The sequence below is a fragment of the Bombina bombina genome, chromosome 5 (genome assembly GCF_027579735.1).
Source record: "Bombina bombina isolate aBomBom1 chromosome 5, aBomBom1.pri, whole genome shotgun sequence".
NCBI classification, from domain to species: domain Eukaryota; kingdom Metazoa; phylum Chordata; class Amphibia; order Anura; family Bombinatoridae; genus Bombina; species Bombina bombina.
This window is the reverse complement of record NC_069503.1, coordinates 540,402,586-540,420,607: the sequence shown is the minus strand read 5'-3', so window position 1 is coordinate 540,420,607 and position 18,022 is coordinate 540,402,586. Positions and strand designations below refer to the sequence as shown.

Below are 18,022 nucleotides of genomic sequence, written 5' to 3'. Positions count from 1 at the left end.
GCTTATATGATGTTTTCTTGTTAGATTTATATAATTATTTTCAAGTGATTTAGCATTTAAGTGACATGTCCATATTATTCAAAATCATTACATTGTGGCTCCTTTGAACAACTAACAGTTAAGGTTGTTACCCAGACGGTTATTTTATCAACATGGATGGTAATTTTGAAGGTTCAGGTCAAAGTTGAAAATAAAGATGCTATCATAGTGAAACTTCTTCCAAGTGTGTTGGAATTTAATTATAACCCAATGATCATTTAAAATCAATCCTAGCAGATTCAGTTCCCAATATATGCAATATTACTTATGCAACCCTACTACAAGTACAAGGTCAAGCTAATAATGAAATAACTTTACTGTTTTACATGGAGAGCATTTTGTCTAGTGTTGGACTTATAAACAGATTTATAAAGTTCTCTCATTTCAAAATGAATATTTGTGACATATTTTTGAAATACATAATAATGAATGAGAAAACAAACAAAAAAAAGAGGTTAATTCATATTTTAAACTTACATCTCATTTTTATCTTTCAACATGTAAATACTATACCTTAAAAACTGTGAGGATATGTATCCCCAAAATAAGAAGTATAAGGCATAATAGTATAAACTATATCCTGAAAATCATAAGTTATAGATGAACATACTATTTATTAAATAATGATCAACTTGTTATAATAAATATGAATATATATAAGATTGGAACACAAACAGAAAAACACTCCGCGCTAAATAGGCTGCCCTCAAAATTACAACCTCATGTATACTGGCCACTAATAAATAAATAACAGTCTCAATGTAGGCCAGTGGTTGCAGTCTGTTAATATCAACACAATTGTTCAGATAAAGTACCTCCGTTATACACAGCCTGTCCTCCAAGGAGATAGCAGACTTGCTCCAATGCTGTACCCTAGAGTTTTTCCGTCAGATAGCCTGATCCACTGTGGCTCCAACACAAGACAGGAGCTCCGGTGTTAGCGTCCTCGCTTGCAACGATCCTCTGAGACGCCCAATGATGACGTCACTGCCACGCAATATGCGGCACTATCCGATGCTGCTCTTCAGATGCGGAGATCTCAAGCACTCCACCAGCAACAAGATTGACATAAAAGATAGAAACAAAAAAGCGCATCCGGATTCAAGTGAGTTTATTAACAATAGCGGATATGACACACAAACAGAATTGCACTTACAATGTTTATGATAAAACTTGCATTTGGTTTATAGAGATGTGCAAGGCAATGCTGACCGGACCAAAGACCACAAGCCCTCCAAGTGAAGTCTGGACCCCCTCAGTCGACCGCCAATCCAGGTACTCTCAAAAAATCACCAAACAGATTGCAATATTAACCTCAACGCGTTTCCCCCGTTTACGAACGGGCTTTCTCAAGAGGACAGGTAGTTGAAACCTGTATTAGCACTGTGGTCGGTCCAAGACGTGTAGTTTAATTCTGGCTAGAAATCCATGAGAGTGCCTGCATTTGGGAACTGGTGATAGTCAGCCTGAGAGACAGTTTAAACTCACACTGTAAAGGAAAAGCTATGTCATGTGAACAGCATTTACCAACATTTCTAGCCAGAATTAAACTACACGTCTTGGACCGACCACAGTGCTAATACAGGTTTCAACTACCTGTCCTCTTGAGAAAGCCCGTTCGTAAACGGGGGAAACGCGTTGAGGTTAATATTGCAATCTGTTTGGTGATTTTTTGAGAGTACCTGCATTGGCGGTCGACTGAGGGGGTCCAGACTTCACTTGGAGGGCTTGTGGTCTTTGGTCCGGTCAGCATTGCCTTGCACATCTCTATAAACCAAATGCAAGTTTTATCATAAACATTGTAAGTGCAATTCTGTTTGTGTGTCATATCCGCTATTGTTAATAAACTCACTTGAATCCGGATGCGCTTTTTTGTTTCTATCTTTTATATATAAGATTGGAATCAGGCAATGTGATGATACTATCTTAGTATAATTGTTAGTCTGATAACTGACAGAATTCATTAGCATATGGCTAGATTACGAGTTTTGCGTTATGAGTAAAAAAGCAGCGTTAAGGCTCATAACGCTGCTTTTTCACTACCGCTGCTATTACGAGTCTTGTAGGTACTGTCCCGCACACTTTTTTTAGCCATACCACAAATTAACTTACACAATTTGCGTAAAGTCTTTTTTTCAATGGAACTTCCATAGCGCCGGTATTACAAGCTTTTTCTTTGAGGCCAAAAAGTGAGCGGTATAGCCTATCCCGCAAGATTTGTAACGCATTCTAAAGTCAGTAGTTATGAGTTTTACACTACAAAGCTGTAGCATAAAACTCATAACTAAAGTGTTAAAAAGTACACTAACACCCATAAACTACCTATTAACCCCTAAACTGAGGCCCTCCCACATTGCAAACACTATAATAAATGTATTAACCCCTAATCTGCCGCTCCGGACATCACCGCCACTAGAACAAACATATTAACCCCTAAACCGCCGCATTCCCACATCTCAAACACTAGTTACATATTATTAACCCCTAATCTGCCATCCCTAACATCGCCGCCACCTACCTTAATTTATTAACCCCTAATCTGCCGTCCCCAACGTCACCGCCACTATACTAAAGTTATTAGCCCCTAAACCACCACACTCCCACCTCACAAACACTAGTTAAATATTATTAACCCCTAATCTGCCGCCCCTAACATCGCCGCAACCTACATTACAGTTATTAACCCCTAATCTGCTGCCCTCAACGTCGCCACCACTATACTAAATTAATAACCCCTAAACCTAAGTCTAACCCTAACTCTAACACCCCCTAACTTAAATATGATTCAAATAAATCTAAAACCTACTATTAATAACTAAATAATTCCTGTTTAAAACTAAATACTTACATGTAAAATAAACCCTAAACTAGCTACAATAAAACTAATAGTTATATTGTAGCTAGCTTAGGGTTTATTTTATATTTTACAGGCAACTTTGTATTTATTTTAACTAGGTAGAATAGTTACTAAATAGTTATTAACTATTTACTAACTACCTAGCTAATATAAATACAAATTTACGTGTAAGATAAAACCTAACCTGAGTTACACTAACACCTAACCTTACACTACAATTAAATTAATTAAATAAATTAAATACAATTAACTAAATTAAATACAAATACCTAAATTACAAAAAAAAAACCCACTAAATTACACAAAATAAAAAACAAATTACAAGATATTTAATCTATTGGTGTATTGGAGCTCACTTCTTGCCTTTTAATGCCGGGTTTATGAAAAACTTGAAATACCAGTGCTGTAGGAAAGTGAGCGGTGACAATAACGTGCAAGTTAGCACCGCACCCCTCTTGCCACAAAACTCGTAATCTAGCCGATAGTTTCTAGTAAGATATTGCAATGCAAGCTCAAAATATGGAACCCATGCAGTTATTTCAGAATTACAAGTAAACATACAATTTGTGTATTTGCTCGTTTGAAGCAAATTCTGTATAGTTAAGAACAAATATGTGTATAAATAGAATACAAGTTTATTTAGGAATTTATTAAAGGGACATAATACTCATATGCTAAATCACTTGAAAATGATGCAGTATAACTGTAAAAAACTGACAGGAAAATATCACCTGAGCATCTCTATGTAGAAAAGGAAGATATTTTACATTTTACAGTTCTGTGTAAAAAGTTATACTCAGCTGCTCCCAGCTGCAGGTAAAAAATAAATAAATGAAGAAATGAACTTCAGCCAATAAGCATCAACAGTGCTGAGGTCATGAACTCTTTTACTGTGATCTCATGAGATTTGACTTAACTCTCATGAGATATCATAGTAAACTTCCTTACACTGAATAGGGAAATAACATGAGAGTGCACGAGGCTCAATCCCTTAGCTGTCCCGGGACAGACATACTGATTTGCTGCTTAGAAGTCCTTTACAATGGGATGTGGCTACTCTGGAACTTTTGAGGTAAAATATCTTTCTTTTATACATAGAGATACTCAGGTGATATTTTCTAGTCAGCTTTTTACAGCTATGCTGCATTACTTTCAAGTGTTTCAACATTTGGGTATCATGGCCCTTTAAGTAATTTTACCACAGTCTCTCTAGTATATTTTATAAATGATGAGATATAATTTGCTAAGTATATAGTTCTGCTGTACCAAATTAAATACAAATAATAAATATACAGGTAGTGTTGGATGAGTATAGACAACAGAGGTTTGAGTTCTCTTTGTTTGCTTATTGTATAACCTTCATCCTGCATACAAGATGAAGATTATACAATAAGCAAACAAAAAGAAGAAAATAACGCAGAGATTACGAGTTTGGCATTAACAGGGGTGTGTTGCTAACGAGGCTTTTTTTCTACCACTCCCTTAAGCCAACGCTGGTATTACAGGTTTTTTTTAACCTGGCGTTACCCGCAAAAAGGTGAGCGTAGAGCAAAATTTAGCTCCACATCTCACCTCAATACCAGCGTTGCTTAAGTCAGTGGTGAGCTGGCTAAACGTGCTTGTGCACGATTTCCCCATAGGAAACAATGGGGCTGAGCTGGCTGGAAAAAAACCTAACACCTGCAAAAAAACAGCGTCCAGCTTCTAACGCAGCCCCATTGTTTCCTATGGGGAAATAAAAAATATGTCTGCACCTAACACCCTAACATGAACCCCGAGTCTAAACACCCCTAATCTTACACTTATTAACCCCTAATCTGCCGCCCCCGACATCGTCGCCACCTGCATTAAACTATTAACCCCTAATCTGCCGCTCCGGACACCGCCGCCACCTACATTATACTTCTAAACCCCTAATCTGCTGCCCCCAACATCGCAGACACCTACATTATAGTTATTAACCCCTAATCTGCCCCCCCCAACGTCGCCGCAACTATAATAAATTTATTAACCCCTAATCTTCCACCGCCAACATCGCCGCCACTATAATTATTTATTAACCCCTAAACCTAAGTCTAACCCTAACCCTAACACCCCCTAACTTAAATATAATTTAAATACATCTAAATAAATTTACTATAATTAATTAAATTATTCCTATTTAAAACTAAATACTTACCTGTAAAATAAACCCTAAGCTAGCTACAATATAACTAATAATTACATTGTAGCTAGCTTAGGATTTATATTTATTTTACAGGCAACTTTGTTTTTATTTTAACTAGGTACAATAGTTATTAAATAGTTATTAACTATTTAATAACTACCTAGCTAAAATAAGTACAAAATTACATGTAAAATAAATCCTAACCTAAATTACAATTACACCTAACACTACACTATCATTAAATAAATTACCTAAACTACCTACAATTAAATACAATTAAATTCAATAAACTAAATTATGAAAAAAACCAGACACTAAATTACAGAAAATAAAAAAAGAATTACAATAATTTTAAACTAATTACACCTAATCTAATCCCCCTAATAAAATAAAAAAAGCCCCCCAAAATAATAAAATTTCCCTACCCTATACTAAATTACAAATAGCCCTTAAAAGGGCCTTTTGCGAGGCATTGCCCCAAAGTAATCATCTCTTTTACCTGTAAAAGAAAAATACAATACCCCCCCCAACATTAAAACCCACCACCCACACACCCCTACTCTAAAACCCACCCAACCCCCCCTTAAAAAAAACAAACTCTAACCCCCTGAAGATCTCCCTACCTTGAGCTGTCTTCACCCAGCCGGACAGAAGTGGTCCTCCAGAGGGTCCGAAGTCTTCATCCGATTGGGGCAGAAGAGGTCCTCCAGACAGCAGAAGGCTTCATCCAAGAGGCATCTTCTATCTTCATCCTTCCCGGAGGGCAGCGGAGCCATCTTCTATCCAGCCAACGCGGAGCCATCCTCTTCAAATGACGTCCTAACGAAGAATGAAGGTTCCTTTAAATGACGTCATCCAAGATGGCGTCCCTTGAATTCCGATTGGCTGATAGGATTCTATCAGCCAATCGGAATTAAGGTAGGAAAAATCCTATTGGCTGATGCAATCAGCCAATAGGATTGAGGTCGCATTCTATTGGCTGATTGGATTGATAGGATTGATTTTTCCTACCTTAATTCCGATTGGCTGATAGAATCATATCAGCCAATCGGAATTCAAGGGACGCCATCTTGGATGGCGTCATTTAAAGGAACCTTCATTCTTCGTTAGGACGTCGTTTGAAAAGGATGGCTCCACGTCGGCTGGATAGAAGATGGCTCCGCTCCGCTCCAGAAGGATGAAGATAGAAGATGCAGTTTGGATGAAGCCTTCTGCTGTCTGGAGGACCTCTTCTGCCCCGATCGGATGAAGACTTCGGGAGTGCAGCAGTTTAGGGGTTAATACATTTATTAAAGTGGCGGCGATGTTGGGGGCAGAATATTAGGGGTTCATAGGTATAATGTAGATGGCGGCGATGTCCGGTCGGCAGATTAGGGGTTACATTTTTTTATTATAGTGTTTGCGATGTGGGGGGGCCTCGGTTTAGGGGTTAATAGGTAGTTTATGGGTGTTAGTGTACATTGTAGCACTTTAGTTAAGAGTTTTATGTTCCGGCGTTAGCCCATAAAACTCTAAACTACTGACTTTTAAATGCAGTAGAAGTCTTGCCAGGAGAGGGTCTACCGCTAACTTCTTCCAAGACTTGTAATAACAGCGTTAGGCAAATCCCATTAAAAAGATAGGATACGCAATTGACGTAACGGGATTTGCGGTAGCCTTGAGTCGCGGAAGAAAAGTGAGCAGTGAGCCTCTACCTGTCAGACTTGTAATACCAGCGTTAGGTAAAAAGCAGAGTTGGGACCTCTCAACGCTGCTTTTTACGGCTAACGCCAAACTTATAATCTAGCAATAAATTATTACAATACAGTTCAAAGGCTTTAAGTACAGCTCATTAAAATGACACTAATCTCTGAACATTTAGTGTGGCATTTTAAATTTCAAGAGGTAAATGTTGTGCATTAATAGGGGATGCTATTCTGCTTATAAACCCTCTAAGAGAAATTTAGGAGGCCAATCTTGGACCTCAAATGCTTAAGTGGTGATTACAATGATAGAAGGTATCTTAATGTGAAGAGACCACTTATGGGTCTAAACTTGCAAACCTCATTTTTAATTTTTATAATACTTAACAGGATAGTATAGCGTTAAGGAATTATAAGTAGGGCCCTGCCCTAGAGTAGAACATTTAAATACGTAGTATAAGGTGGAGCTACGCATAGACTTGGAGAATATAGCTATATAGGTCTAATAAATAAGAGAGAGTTATAGATAACATATAAAAAAAAATAAAAAAAAATTTGTAACTGTCACAAGAAACCCAGTATGGGTTACATATATATATATATATATTGTTACAAACTGCTATTTGTAACTGGCCCTTTAAATGGAAAATTGCCCTGCTTCCCTGGATTTTGGAGAAGCCTATTTGCCAGCCTCCTTCCTCGTGACTATGGCCCCTGGAAGATTGTGCCCCTGAGAACATATTAACTTTTATTGGGTGTGTATGGCCCTTTAAGAACCGTCTGGGGACATATTGTGACTTTGGTGAACAATGCCCCTTTAAGACTATGTCCCCAGACCTGTAAAATAACTTGTCCCTGGCTTTCTCCCACTTGGTTCAGTAAATAGGGCTTACTGAACCAAGTACCACACAGGCAGAGTGTTCCACAGAAAGGGAGCACTATTACAAAAGCATTAGTTTTCATTGTGTGCCATTAAGAGTTAATTTTGTTCAATTCTAAAGACAAGTTTGCTGGGATCAGCTCTAATTAAGTTTAGTGATAAACCTTCCCTTTGTCTAATCAGCCTGCTAGTGATAAGGTGGACTGCATTGTTTTATTGTGTGTAATGTTATCAGCTGTTGTGGCCTGTCAAAGGGCGTTGCCTCTCTATCTAAATGTATCAAATGTGTGATTGGGGATTTTATGCCTCCCCCTGAGAGTGTCTTTTTTGCATGTAACCTCAATAAAAAGCAGGCTGTGTGTTCCAGCACATCAGACCTTTTCTGACCCTCTAACTTGCAGCTTTGACTCATGTTTGTAGGGGACAGCTATAATCACTACAGGGATTGCTATGCTCTTCATACTCCCTTAGCTACTGAGCTCCTGTAAGAGCTCTTGTTCCTGATCCTGCTTCGCTCTAAAGAAGGAAGAGGTTCACCTACTGGAGCCTGGTCGTAGGTCCAGGGCGCAGAGCAGACGGCGAGATACCAGCCCAGCAGCGGTGGTTCGTAGAGTCTGCATTACTGATGGTGGCTACGCAGTAGTTATAGTGTCTACGGTGCTGATGATCCTTTGGGGAGCGCTAGGAGCATCCTTTTCTACGGTCCAACTTCCAGCCAGCCTGGAGGCAACCGTAACATTTGGCGGCAGCGGTGGGATGGCGTCCTAGCGCAAGGAGCAGCACCCCAACAGCACTGGTATCGTAGGAGAGTTATTGAGGGCAACGCTAGCCACTGCGCAGCATCCCTACCTACAGCAGCATGGAGCTGACAAGATACTGGTCAGAACCCTGTGAAGAGCACCTCAACCGGATTCGTCGCTATGAGGGCGCTGATTTCGTTCCAGAGGTAAAGAGGCGGCTAGTCCGATATGGTCCAGACCCTGCGCAGGAGGTAGTCAGTCGCATCATCCGGGAATTGGATACGGAGAACAAAGCGGCACGAGCCTTTGAGCGCCAACTGTGGAGTTTGAGGGTATGGACACCTGGTCTCTCTCCCCAGCCGCAGCATGTTCCACAGGGAGAGGAGAGCAGCGACCTCCCTCCCCAACGGCAGTATACCGTGCAGAGGGAAGAGACAACCGGTCTCCTTCCCCAACCCCAACCAGAGATACCCGAGGCAGCAGGCCTAATAGACTGGTCCTGGGAGGACCCCCAGCAGGCAGGTGGAGATGGGACCGCAGTCTCTCTACCGGCCCTACAGGGATGCTGGGCAGGCGGCCCAGATCCCCAGCGACAGACCCAGCTACAGGGAGGGGAGAGCATCGACCTCCCTCCCCAGCCGGAGTGTGCCTTCCAGGGAGAGGAGACAACCAGTCTCTCTCCCCAGCCGCAGCATGTTCCACAGGGAGCGGAGAGCATCGACCTCCCTTCCCAACGGCCGCCGGAGTATCAGGAGGAGGAGGTAAGCCAATCTCCCCCTCCCCAGCTAACTCCTAACTTGGGCCCAGGGTTAACAGTGGAGATGTTAACCCCCACTGACCCCCACGTTCCCTTTGCCACCGGGCAGGACTATGCCCCAATTCCCCCAGCAGAAGAGCTGGCATCAGGACAGAGCGCTGTTGGCCTCTGCCCTACAGACCCCCTTGTTACAGGACTGGCCTGCAAACCCCTCACCCCAGCAGAAGCGCTGGCACCAGCTATTTGCCCAGCTGCGCCAGGAAGGCCGAGGATGCTACACTTTCATCTTACAACCTGGAACCTACAGGCCAGTACTACTTATTGTGGGGGGGCTACTTTGCTGCTAATGTTTATTTGTGGGTGGGTTGCGAGACTAACTTAGTCACTGACCGACAGAAGGTCAGTGCCTGGTTAGTCTCCCTCCAAAAGGGGAGATATGTTACAAACTGCTATTTGTAACTGGCCCTTTAAATGGAAAATTGCCCTGCTTCCCTGGATTTTGGAGAAGCCTATTTGCCAGCCTCCTTCCTCATGACTATGGTCCCTGGAAGATTGTGCCCCTGAGAACATATTAACTTTTATTGGGTGTGTATGGCCCTTTAAGAACCGTCTGGGGACATATTGTGACTTTGGTGAACAATGCCCCTATAAGACTATGTCCCCAGACCTGTAAAATAACTTGTCCCTGGCTTTCTCCCACTTGGTTCAGTAAATAGGGCTTACTGAACCAAGTACCACACAGGCAGAGTGTTCCACAGAAAGGGAGCACTATTACAAAAACATTAGTTTTCATTGTGTGCCATTAAGAGTTAATTTTGTTCAATTCTAAATACAAGTTTGCTGGGATCAGCTCTAATTAAGTTTAGTGATAAACCTTCCCTTTGTCTAATCAGCCTGCTAGTGATAAGGTGGACTGCATTGTTTTATTGTGTGTAATGTTATCTGCTGTTGTGGCCTGTCAAAGGGCGTTGCCTCTCTATCTAAATGTATCAAATGTGTGATTGGGGATTTTATGCCTCCCCCTGAGAGTGTCTTTTTTTGCATGTAATCTCAATAAAAATCAGGCTGTGTGTTCCAGCACATCAGACCTATTCTGACCCTCTAACTTGCAGCTTTGACTCATGTTTGTAGGACAGCTATACTCACTACAGAGGTTGCTATGCTCTTCATACTCCCTTAGCTACTGAGCTCCTGTAAGAGCTCTTGTTCTTGATCCTGCCTCGCTCTAAAGAAGGAAGAGGTTCACCTACTGGAGCCTGGTCGTAGGTCCAGGGCGCAGAGCAGACGGCGAGATACCAGCCCAGCAGCGGTGGTTCGTAGAGTCTACATTACTGATGGTGGCTACGCAGTAGTTATAGTGTCTACGGTGCTGATGATCCTTTGGGGAGCGCTAGGAGCATCCTTTTCTACGGTCCAACTTCCAGCCAGCCTGGAGGCAACCGTAACATATATATATATATATATATATATATATATATATATATATATATATATATATATATATATATATATATATAATGAAGAGAGGCCCTACTACTACAAATACAAAAGAGAAAATTCGATCTCTTGTTAAAATCCTATAGATACTGCAACAGAATATCAGCAATGGACTAAACAATGACAAGAATCATACCGGAAACATGCAAGGAAATAAATGAATAAACCTGTATGAGCAAAAGTTTAATTATGTTAAGGCGTAGAAACTATATCTGAGGCTCCAGTGTTAACATCTCCAGATGCTGGGATATTGGGAGAATATGATAGATATTTAAATGCTAATATAAGAGAGTAGATATCATGTTGCCCCGGCCACTGACAGCAAGGCGTCATCCCAAAATGGTATACTAAATCACTAGAGATATGGGTAGGGCTTAAAGGCTATAATGTATTCTGGGGTATAAATGAAGAGGTGGCTTTATAAGCTTACTACTGTAACCAGTAAATGAGCATATACGTAGAACAATGTTTAAGGTATGAACATACCAAAGTAGATATTGGTAAACAATAAAAGAGTCATGAATAGCGCAAAGGACCTGTAAATATAAAACGGATAAAGTGTCCTAAAAAATTAAGTATTAAAAGGTCAACCATGGGATCCTTAAGTGGTTATGTGTAAATTGCAAATAGATACATTGCTAAACTAAGACTACAGTTTACAAAATACAAAGCATAATTTCTCTTGTAAGATGTATCGAGTCCACGGATTCATCCTTACTTGTGGGATATTCTCCTCCCCTAGAGGAAGTGGTAGAGAGAGCACCCACAGCAGAGCTGCCTATATAGCTCCCCCCTTAGCTCCATCCCCCAGTCATTCTCTCTACCTGCTTAACTGCTAGGAAGGGCAAAGAGGAGTGTGGTGACAAAAATGTTAGGTTTTTATTTTCTCAAGCAAAAGTTTGTTATTTTTAAATGGTACCAGTGTGTACTATTTAATCTCTGGCAGAAAAGGGATGAAGATTTCTGCAAGGAGGATGATGATCTTAGCATTTTGTAACTAAGATCCCCTGCTGTTCTCACAAGGGCTGAAGAGTACAGGAAAACTTCAGTTGGGGGAACAGTTTGCAGGCTAAACTGCATTAAGTTATGTTCAGTCTATTTTTTTCTAGACAGACTATGTTATTTCTAGAAAAGGCTGGCAATATCCCCATGAGGGAAGGGTAAGCTGTATTCAGACACTTGGATAGGAATTTCAGCTTGCATGAGGGGCTCATTAGTTACTGGTGACACTGTTTGGTAAAAACGTTTTTGTTTATTCAGTGAATGATGCAAAAACGTTTTTTTGAAGGGACTGAAGGGGTCATTGTGGCTTGTTTTTGAGTTTTTTAACCCACATGGTTAATTTAGAGTCACTCTAGTGTTTGTCTGTTAGGCCTCAAAACAATGAGTGAGGTGGGAGGGGCCTATTTTCTCGCCTCAGTTGTGCAGTTTCTTTTCCTCTGAGACTTCTAACTGCTTCTCCAGAGGTTCCTGTCGTGTTTGAGGGCTGTAAAAGAAGTTTTTTCCCCCACAAATTGTTCTGAAGGGCAGGTAGGAGTGCTGAAAGTCTTTTTTACTGGTTTTGATGTTTTTTTCAATCCGGTTTTGCCATTAAGGGGTTAATTGTTTTTTTGCATAGCTGTGCAAAGTTACTAAGGCTATATGATACTACTGTAAAAAAATCGTTATGTTTACTGCTTTTTTACACTGTTTTGCAGAATTTTTGCAGCTTTTTTTCTCTCCGTTTTATTTCTAAGTGTTATTTACTTTGATTACAGTGTTTTCCAAGCTTGCTTGTTACATTACTAGCCTGTTTAACATGTCTGACACCAAGGAAAATCCTTGTTCAATATGTTTGGAAGCCATTGTGGTACCCCCTCTTAGAATGTGTCCCAATTGTACTGATATGTCTATAAACTATAAAGAACATATATTAGCACTTAAAAATAGAGCAATAGATGATTCTCAGTCAGAAGTAAATGAGGGTTTAGCATCTAGCTCTCCCCAAGTGTCACAACCAGTAACGCCTGCACAAGTGACACCAAGTACCTCTAGTGCGTCAAATTCATTTATTTTACAAGACATGGCCACAGTTATGAATACAACCCTCACATAGGTTTTATCCTGACTGCCTGGTTTTCAAGGAAAGCGGGACAGCTCTGGGTTAAGGAAAAATGATGAGCAGTCTGAGGCTTTAGTAGCCGTATCTGATATGCCCTCACAATGCTCTGAAGTAGGGGTGAGGGATTTGTTATCTGAGGGAGTAATTTCTGATTCAGGAAAGACGCTTCCTCAGACAGATTCTGATATGACGGCCTTTAAATTTAAGTTTGAACACCTCCGCTTATTGCTCAGGGAGGTATTAGCAACTCTAGATGATTGTGACCCTATAGTGGTCCCAGAGAAATTGTGTAAGATGGATAAATACTTAGAGGTTCCTGTTTACACTGATGTTTTTTTCTAATCCGTAAGAGGATTGTGAATATTATTGCTAAGGAGTGGGATAGACCAGGTATTCCGTTCATTCCCCCTCCTGTTTTTAAGAAAATGTTTCCCATATCTGACACCATGCGGGACTCGTGGCAGACAGTTCCTAAGGTGGAGGGAGCTATTTCTACTCTGTCTAAGCGTACAACTATACCTATTGAAGTCAGTTGTGCTTTCAAAGATCCTGTGGATAACAAATTACAGGGTCTCCTGAAGAAAATTTTTGTTCATCAAGGTTTTCTTCTTCAACCTATTGCGTGCATTGTTTCTGCAACTACAGTAGCTGCTTTCTGGTTTGAGGCTCTAGAAGAGGCTCTTCCGATGGAAACTTCATTAGAAGAAATTTTGGACAGAATTAAAGTCCTTAAATTGGCTAATTCTTTTATTACAGATGCCGCTTTTCAACTGGCTAAATTAGCGGCAAAGAATTCAGGTTTTGCCATTTTAGCAAGCAGGGCGTTATGGCTTAAATCCTGGTCTGCTGATGTGTCATCTAAAACTAAACTTTTGAACATCCCTTTCAAAGGAAAGACCCTACTTGGGCCTGAACTGAAAGAGATTATTTCAGACATCACTGGAGGGAAAGGTCATGCCCTCCCTCAGGATAGATCAAATAAGATGAGGACCAAACTAAATAATTTTCGTTCCTTTTGGAATTTCAAGAGTGGTCCAGCTTCAGCTTCCTCTGCTGCAAAGCAAGAGGGGAATTTTGCCCAATCCAAGTCAGTCTGGAGACCTAACCAGGCTTGGAACACGGGTAAACAGGCCAAGAAGCCTGCAGCTGCCTCTAAGACAGCATGAAGGGGTAGCCCACGATCCAGGACCGGATCTAGTAGGGGGCAGACTCTCTCTCTTCGCTCAGGCTTGGGCAAGAGATGTTCACGATCCCTGGGTTTTAGAAATTGTGTCCCAGGGATATTTTCTGGAATTCAAAGGCTCTCTTCCAAGGGGGACTTTTCACATTTCTCGATTGTCTGTAAACAGACAAAGAGAGAGGCGTTCTTATGCTGTGTAGAAGACCTACATACCATGGGGGTGATCCGCCCAGTCCCAAAAGAGGAACAGGGGCTAGGTTTTTACTCAAACCTGTTTGTGGTTTCCAAAAAAGAGGGAACTTTCAGATCAATCTTGGATCTCAACATTCTAAACAAGTTCCTCAAAGTTCCATCATTCAAGATGGAGACTATTCTACGTCTGATCCAGGAGGGTCAATATATGACCACCGTGGACTTAAAGGATGCGTATCTACACATCCCTATTCACAGAATTTTCACAAGGGTGCTAGGGTCCCTTCTGGCAGTTCTACGACCACGGGGCATAGCAGTGGCGCCTTATCTAGACGACATCTTATTTCAGGCGTCAACTTTCCAGCTATCCAAGTCTCACACGGACATTGTGTTGGCTTTTCTGAGATCTCACGGGTGGACGGTGAACATAAAAAAGAGTTCTCTCTTCCCTCTTATAAGAGTTTCCTTCCTAGGGACTCTGATAGACTCAGTAGAAATGAAAATATTTCTGATGGCGGTCAGAAAATCAAAGATCTTAACCACTTGCCGAGCTATTCATTCCATTCCTCGGTCATCAGTGGCTCAGTATATGGAGGTAATCGGACTCATGGTAGCGGCAATGGACATAGTTCCTTTTGCCCGCCTACACCTCAGACCACTACATCTATGCATGCTCAAACAGTGGAATGGGGATTATGCAGATTTGTCTCCTCAACTGCATCTGGACCAGGAGACCAGAGATTCTCTTCTCTGGTGGTTGTCTCAGGACCACCTGTCTCAGGGAATGTGTTTCCGCAGGCCAGAGTGGCTCATTGTAACGACAGATACCAGCCTGCTAGGCTGGGATGCAGTCTGGAACTCCCTGAAAGCACAGGGCTTATGGTCTCGGGAGGAATCTCTTCTCCCGATAAATATTCTAGAACTGAGAGCGATATTCAATGCGCTTCAGGCGTGGCCTCAGCTTGCTGCGGCCAAATTCATCAGGTTTCAGTCGGACAACATCATGACTGTAGCTTATATCAATCATCAAGGAGGAACAAGGAGTTCTCTAGCGATGATGGAGGTAACCAAAATAATCTGATGGGCAGAGGATCACTCTTGCCATCTCTCAGCAATCCACATCCCAGGAGTAGAGAACTGGGAGGCGGATTTCCTAAGTCGTTAGACTTTTCATCTGGGGGAGTGGGAACTCCATCCGGAGGTATTTGCCCAGCTGATTCAGCTATGGGGCACACCAGAATTGGATCTGATGGTGTCCCGTCAGAATGCCAAACTTTCTTGTTACGGGTCCAGGTCCCGGGATCCCAAGGCGGTACTGATAGATGCTCGAGCAGTGCCTTGGTCCTTCAATCTGGCCTATGTATTTCCTCTCCTTCTACGTCTGGTTGCCAGAATAAAGCAGGAGAGAGCTTCGGTGATTCTGATAGCACCTGCGTGGCCACGCAGGACTTGGTATGCAGACCTAGTGGACATGTCCTCGGTTCTACCATGGACTCTGCCAATGAGGCAGGGCCTTCTAATCCAAGGTCTGTTCACACATCCAAATTTAATTTCTCTGCTTCTGACTGCTTGGAGATTGAACGCCTGATTCTATCAAAGCGTGGTTTCTCTGAGTCGGTCATTGATACCCTGATTCAGGCTAGAAAGCCTGTCACCAGGAAGATCTATCATAAGATTTGGCGCAAATATCTTTATTGGTGTGAATCCAAAGGTTACTCGTGGAGTAAGATTAGGATTCCTAGAATATTGTCTTTTCTCCAAGAAGGTTTGGAGAAGGGATTATCAGCTAGTTCCTTATAAGGACAAATATCTACTTTGTCTATTCTTCTACACAAACGTCTGGCAGATGTCCCAGACGTTCGAGCATTTAGTCAGGCTTTGGTCATAATCAAGCCTGTATTTAAACCTGTTGCTCCGCCATGGAGCCTAAATTTAGTTCTTAAAGTTCTTCAAGGGGTTCCGTTTGAACCTATGCATTCCATGGATATTAAGCTTCTATCTTGGAAAGTTTTGTTTTTAGTAGCTATCTCTTCGGCTCAAAGAGTTTCTGAGCTATATGCTTTACCGTGTGATTCCCCTTATCTTATTTTCCATGCAGATAAGGTGATTTTGCGTACCAAACCTGGGATTCTTCCTAAGGTTGTTTCTTATAAGAATATCAATCAAGAGATTGTTGTTCCTTCACTGTGTCCTAATCCTTCTTCAAAGAAGGAACGTCTGTTGCACAATCTTGATGTGGTTCATGCTTTAAAGTTCTACTTACAAGCAACTAAAGATTTCCGTCAAACATTTTCATTGTTTGTTGTTTATTCTGGTAAGCGGAGAGGTTAGAAGGCTACGGCTACCTCTCTTTCCTTTTGGCTGAAAAGCATCATCCGTTTGGCTTATGAGACTGCTGGCCAACAGTCTCTTGAAATAATTACTGCTCATTCTACTAGAGCTGTGGCTTCCATATGGCTTTTAAAAGGAAGCTTCTGTTAAACAGATTTGTAATGCGGCGACTTGGTCTTCGTTTCATACTTTTTCCAAATTTTCCAAATTTGATACTTTGCTTCTTCGGAGGCTATTTTTGGGAGAAAGGTTCTACAAGCAGTGGTGCCTTCCATTTAAGGTCCCTGTCTTGTCCCTCCCTTCATCCGTGTCCTAAAGCTTTGGTATTGGTATCCCACAAGTAAGGATGAATCCGTGGACTCGATACATCTTACAAGAGAAAACATAATTTATGCTTACCTGATAAATTTATTTCTCTTGTGATGTATCGAGTCCACGGCCCGCCCTGTTTATTAAGACAGGCATATATATTTTTATTTTTAAACTTTCAGTCACCACTGCACCCTATAGTTTCTCCTTTTTCTTCCTAGCCTTCGGTCGAATGACTGGGGGGTGGAGCTAAGGGGGGAGCTATATATAGGCAGCTCTGCTATGGGTGCTCTCTCTGCCACTTCCTGTAGGGGAGGAGAATATCCCACAAGAAAGGATGAATCCGTGGACTTGATACATCACAAGAGAAATAAATTTATCAGGTAAGCATAAATTATGTTATTTATAGGGTTTAACACCTATATGGTAAGATCTTACTATCACCTAGATTACGAGTTTTGCGTTGCAGCTTTTAATGCTGGAAAAAATGGCAATTTCAGTGTAAAAGCAGTAACGCCGCTATTGGGAGTCGTGTCGGTATAGCTATACCGCAAGCATTTTAGCCTGTAACGCCACAAAAATGTTTCACAAAACTCATAACTAAAGTTTTACAAAGTACACTAACACCCCTAAACTGCCACCCTCCCGCATCGCCAACACTATGTTAAACCTATTAACCCCTAATCTGCCGCCCACCCACATCACGACTATTCAATAAAGTTATTAACCCAATAGGATGAGAGCTACTGAAATCCTATTGGCTGATTTGAACAGCCAATAGGTTTTCAGAAGTTCTCATCCTATTGGCTGATTTGAATTTGAAGAATCAAATCAGCCAATAGGAATGCAAGGTACGCCATTTTGAAATGGCTACCTTGCATTCAAGTTCAGTGTACGGCGGCGACCATATGAAGAGGACGCTCCGTGCAGGATGTCTTCTGCTTCCCGGATGGCTCCCCTCCGCGCCACCGGGATGAAGATAAAAGACGCCTCCGGGATGGATGAAGACCTTGCCGCCTGGTTGAAGACTTCTTGCCGCCTGGAAGGAGATGAATGTCTGGACTTCAGAAACCGTGAGTAGATCTTCTGGGGTTAGTGTTATTTTTTTAAAAAAATGTTTTGGGTGTTTTTTTTTAAATTAGGGCTTTGGGCTTTGAAGAAGAGCTAAATGCCCTTTGAAGGGCAATGCAAAAGAGCTAAATGCCCTTTTAAGGACAATACCCATACAAATGCCCCTTTAGGGGAAATGGGTAGTTAGGTTTTTTATTTTGGGGGGTTGGTTGGGTGGTG

The 18,022-nt window shown here is 41.6% G+C and overlaps 1 protein-coding gene across 1 annotated transcript in view; it reads left to right on the top strand.

Annotated features, from left to right (window-relative positions):
- SLC6A20 (solute carrier family 6 member 20) overlaps positions 1-18,022 on the top strand; it is a 206,537-nt gene that overhangs the window by 143,604 nt on the left and 44,911 nt on the right. The window lies entirely within an intron of this gene.